We start from the raw sequence: 6,240 nt of genomic DNA, 5'->3' as shown, positions 1-6,240 counted from the left end.
AGTTGTACAGCCAAGGCTTAGATTTCAGTCTAAGCACTAATTACATTAACCAATCCAACAACTTGAGACAAGTCCAAGCTCATGTTGTTGGGTGCATAGTTAATCTATGAAAATTGGAGACAACTTGGACTTGATTGTAAATTGTGAACTGAGTCTTGAAGTTTTTAAGATGGCGTCATTTAGAAATTGCTATGAGTCATTTTCGGTTTAACATGGAAATTGAGTCGAAATATCACAATTGTATAAACTTATTATCTTGATGTTGGGTATTTTGTCACAGTAACGCGTCGCGCTACTGGTTTCCAAGGCAATTCGGCGCCATCATATTTTGTCACAGCAACGAGTTACCGTGGATATCCATGTATCCATATAGAATTCTAGAGACTCCCAAACAGACTTAGCCAGGTATAGATTCCATACGAGTGACTGTCTAATATCAATGAATTAAACACCGACAATCTAATGAAAACATTCATATCTAGTTTTTTTTTTCATTAGATTGTCGGTCTTTACTTCATAGCCAGGTATGTGAAACTAAATGTTCAATATAGATTTGATGAAGAAAGCCAGTTTAATTCTTATAATGAGAAATTGTTAATGATTCCTTTGTACCCAAACTCCGTATATATAAGATATGCTCGATTTATAAAAATCTACTTAATATAGGCCTCTACTTAATATCTCAAAATGTTGACACTTAGGTAGGACAATATGACCTTTCTGGACGAGTTAGAACTACCAATCGTTAGAGTGAAAATGGATTGCAATTACTAGCCTTATGCTCTTGTGACTTATACAACCGCTCAGTTCCTTCGTAGTCGGTTGCGATTAATGCAATTCATACTGTTGACATTATGAAATTAATCGCGTCTTGTTATTGTCTTAAACCAAACACAGTTACCATGGATTTGCCAATATCACGGTATTAACATGAGTGTTGTGTAAAGCTATTATTTGACGGTCTCTTACGCTGGTAGTGCGACGTTAGGAGCACCGGGCGAGAGCTTGGCCTGGGTTTCTCAATCTCAGAAATTAGCGAAAAATAACTCTCGTTCTCTGTCTTTATAGGGAATCTAATTTTTGGAAGTTTGAAAATAATCATCGCGGAATATCGGACAAACAACGCAATCGAAGTTATCGACGTGTGTATACTCAAACTAGTATCCTGAACAATCATGGGCAGTGCAGCGTCATTTGCGAGTAAACCACCGGATTGCGATTGCGGGGAAACCCCGAAATTCGCACAGCACGATCTGACGTTCACGAGGATCAGCTCGTTAGAACGGAATTTGGAAAGCGTTCAGAAAGTTGTCGAAGACCTTCAGAATGAGAACAAGCAAATCAAACGCGACCACGACGCGTTGAAGGTCGAGGTTTCGAAATTGAAGCAGGGATCCACGAATAATCTGCACGCTGGTACGAAGAAAAGACTGTCACACACCCGACCTATGAGTGACATAGATGCGTATGGGCAAGGCTTGCCATTGACTGGGAATTCTGGCGTCTCTTTGAAATAGTATTATGGATTGTACATTTGTTACGATACGTTGATTAAATCGTATTTATCAACCAATGAGATCGTCTCTCTTATGTTATTAGAATGGAAATGATTTTCATTTAGTTTTACTCAAATCATCTGAAATTGTGCTTTGATTAGTTTTTCACCCCTGTGAAGCTGGCTACCGGTTCCCGGTTCCTTATTCGGCTCCCGGTTCAAAATGTTTTCCCCAGTTATCACGTGTGTGCTGTATCTTTGCATCAAAGCAGTTGGTGCACCCAGGGAGCCGCCCTATTGACAACGGTGTATCATAACGTATTGCAACTAACGCGTATGCATGGATATTTACATTTTCAAAAATAGTCTTGTTTATGCGTCAACTATGGCAGTGTCAGTAACCAGTAATAAAGTTGATAATTTCAAGCGTCCAGTGAGCTTAGCACTGCTATTACATATTACAAAATTCGATGTATTTTATCGTAGAAATAGGAAATTCATATATACGTTAGCGCTTAAATCCGGTGAATCCTGATTATGGCTCATAGGCCAGCATTTTGCCTCGGGATAAAGTGGTTTTAGCCAAACCTTTGAGATATATCTTCTTGGAGGAGGTATACATCCCTTATGCATACCAGGTTGCGTGTCTGCATTCGCAGAAAATAGAGACCGTCAACCTGTCTAAACCCACGAGGCAAGGGACGGAGACTGGTTGCCGCTTACCAAATCCAATCCAATTTAGATTTATTCCAACACATAGCTAACTGACCCCGGTAAGTTAGCTTCCTACTTAAAGGCTAACTAAATGAACTTGTCTGGAGGCTTACCGACAATGTATCAACCGACGCATAAGTGAAAATAACGGAATAGTTTACAAAGTTATTACATATTTTGGCAATTTCTATTAGGGCTAATCGTGGTAACTAATAAGAAACGAATGTATATTCTTCGGCTGGTATTTCGGTATCCACCGGAACGCGACCGAATCATAAATCAATTTCACTTATTTCCAGTCAATCGCGTCATGTTTTTTTGACAATTGTTTATAGAGTAAAATCGTGGCGTTCCTAATTAAATTCGAGCGATGATTTATGAGTTTAATCACGGCAAGAAATTCTGACGATGTTCGGCTTTTAATTCATTAAAACACTATCGTGCGTCTCGAGGTTTCGTTCGAAGTATCTCGTGTAAAACACCCAGTCAACCGACAAGTCGGCGCAGTGATTTTTTCAACGGAACAAAACAAAAAAGAAAAATCTTCCGATCTCGCATCGACTCGACGGATTATCAGATTCGAGCGAGAATTGGTAGCGGCTGATAAAAATATAGACGCGTGAAACCGTCAAAAGCCCGTTTCCGAGAGATTATAAATCATGAATTGCATGAGCGACGAAAAAAACCCTTGATATCGGAAAGTCGTCGTGGAATCAGAGCGCGTGCTTCATATATTGGTAAACGGCATGAAACATTGAAACATTTCGAACACACGTCGAATTATTGAAAACAACACTTCTCGATAAACACAACTGAATCTGTTATGGCAATATTGTATAACACCAGTAGTAGATCTCCGATCGTTCTGAAATACACTACCGTTTAGCGGAAAGTGATTTAAAAAGCGAATTATGTACGGCTTTTACATAATGATTATGTGTTTCTACGCTATTTTGTTAGACACTTCCTATGCGGGTGAGTACATCTTGTTTTTTTCCAAAATTGTCAGTAAACTAGCGAACTTTTCCTATTATATTAGTTTATTTGGCCCTATAACGAATTTCATGTCATTATGATCAATCATTTCATTGAATGATTTAGTTAATTGAAAGGGTTTGATGATCTAAACAAGTATGATAATGATGATAAGATTTAGGACCTTCATTACCTTCAGCCCCATTTGAAAATCAAATCAACACGCTTCGGTTATCTAGTCTATCGATTTTACTTCGAACTAGAGCCAAACTTGTGTTTGCTGACCATCGAGTCTTCGTGCCCCGTATCTTCTTACCTTGACGTTTACATTTTAGTCCATCCTCAGTAGCTTTTAAATTTGCTCAAATTAAGACACATCTTAGCTCATTTTTAGGTGTTCGTGCCACAAACTTCGTGGTCCAAATTTCGAAGTTTTGGGCCCGAAGCTGTTTCTAGCCCCATTTCATAGGAACATTTTTCAACAAACTTCGGATATGTTTAGGATTTAAATTTTCTGGTTAGATTTTTCTTTATACAATAATCCAGTTTTCGGACTCCTTTTCTTTTTTTCATTATCCTTGGTTTATGTGCGTGTCTACATATAGGTACAAAGTGTAACTGGTATACCGTGCCGAATGCTTACATCGTAAGCCGCAACCGCGTCACCGAAGACGGCTGGGAGCTCTCACGTTGCAAAGAATTCTGTATAGAAAATCGAGCCACCGTTCATGTTATGTGTCGCTCGATTGACAGGTGCAACAAAAAATGTTACTTTTCGAACGAGACACAACAGACCGTGGACCCCGCGTACTTCGCCACAAATTCGCGCATTACGTTAAAGTGCACGTACTATGAACTAGGAAACTGCGTGTCTGGTATGTATTCCATCGTCCAAGCATTTTTGTATTACCATTATCGAATGGTTGAATTAATCGGGTACCTGAATACAGATATTCAAAACGACTGACACCTACTGGTGCAGCAGTGTCCTACAGTACAATAGCGCACCTGGTGGACTCTCACTTGCCACAAGTGGAATCCTTTAATACCGCAGTAGCCAATACATTACATTAGCTTAATATCCTTACATGTATGAAATGTACCATGTGGACAGCTTCAATGTGGCGGAAATCAAAAGTATTTATGTTTTACTCCAATTTCAAAATGGGAAGTGTTTGAAGCTTTCTTTTTAAAACCAAGAAGAATATGAGTTCGTCTCTGATTCTATAAGAATCACAATTCCATATCTTGCTGAATAATGCCGAGTACCGGTATATATTGAAATCCGATACCCCATAATTTGCAACTCAATGAAACTAAAAAAAAAACGTTTATAACTATTGGAAAATTGAAACCATCATTTGAAACGTTTACCTTCGCTTTTGTTCTGCTCAATGAAACTAAAACAAACGTTGTTTGAAGGAGAATTCTGCAGCGATAACGCTGTTCACCATACGTAAGTATAATACGTACAACCACCTTGTTCCACGAGCTTCGAGTGAAGAAAGGTAAGAATAATATCTAATGCGCCAAACGAAACGCGTCAAAAGCGTTCGCACATTAATTCAAGACCAACGTCCAAAAACCTGTGAGTTGAGTCCAGAAATGGTCTTAGATCTTGAAAATGGTTGAAAGGTTTTGCACGTGACGTCACAGTACGTCATATTGACCTCATTTGGCCATCGAGCGCAAGCGACTAACAAAAGTTTAACAGACGGCCATTTACCGTCCAGTATGACGCATGTGAACAGCGCGTGTGACGTCTTCTACGGTCAAAGGGTAACCGTGGACTTTTTCAACCCAGCTATCGATAACACACTCCTTTCATAGTTTCGCATAAAGGAACCTCAAGCCCCCTGTAAACTTAGATAAACGGGCATCACGCGTCGTTGTCACTGTCCCCTAGTGTGCTGCCGGCTGAATTCCAACATTTTGATGAACACAAGATTATGACTTCAAATTCGTTTTTATGTCCTTATAAAAGAATATGTCAATAGCGGCGCTATGTCAAACCAAGTTAATTGTCTTGAATAATGAACAAAAAATGTGACCCGCGCCTAGAAGACTTTCACACACGCAATACTGCCGTTCTTTTCCAACCACGGGGACGAATTCTTTCGTTTCAATGTCATTTTTCCAAATACAGACAAAATTGTGCAGCAATTATCATTCGTTACCAGTTAAAGCAAGAATTTGCCACTCGCCAGAACCAACGGCGTCAACTTGGAAAATGTTATCTACAGCCACGAAGAATAATACGTTCTACGCTGAAACGTATTCGAAAAATCCCGGAGGGAATTATCTGACCGAGGTAGCCATATGCTACATAGATAATCTGAGGTTAAGCGCAGAATCAACAGACCCGAGTAAAATGGAAATATTAGATTTGGGATCTTGTACCGGGACGTTATGCAGCCATATGGCCACGCGTTACCCGAATGCGACCAAAATTGTCGGCATTGACTTATCGGCGAGTATGGTGAAATACGCCCGATTGAACAATAGCGGGGATAGAATCAGTTATTACCAAATGGATATGGAGGATGACCAGTTGGCCGCGAAACTTGGTAAATTCGATTTGGTTTTGTCGACGTTCGCGATCAACTGGTGCGATGATCAAGATCGTATATTTTCGAACGTCGCCAAATTGCTAAAACCGGGCGGACATTTCGTAAACGTAATGAACACGGCCAACAACCCGTATCTGGTAGACGCTTTTTACAATCTCAGAAAGAAATATCCGGAGAGCGATTTCGAGACCGTCGAGGGATTCAAAACGGTGCTGAACTCGACGGAGAATTGGATGCGCGTGTCGACGATGCGCAACGCTTACGACTACAGACGACAGTTGAAGTATCGGCAGAATTTGAAAGTGGTGGATTTCTTAACGACGATAATCGAATACGAATTGAAATCGACGGATGAGTTGCGAGAGATGGTGACGTGCGCGCTGATGTCAGATTCAGATCCCGACGAGAAATTCATCGACGATATGGTGAAATCGTACGCGGAATTGGACTACTGGCAGAACGGATATCCGATGAAAGAACTATATC

Source organism: Tubulanus polymorphus, chromosome 4 (genome assembly GCF_964204645.1).
Source record: "Tubulanus polymorphus chromosome 4, tnTubPoly1.2, whole genome shotgun sequence".
Classification (NCBI taxonomy): domain Eukaryota; kingdom Metazoa; phylum Nemertea; class Palaeonemertea; order Tubulaniformes; family Tubulanidae; genus Tubulanus; species Tubulanus polymorphus.
This window is presented reverse-complemented; position numbering follows the sequence as displayed.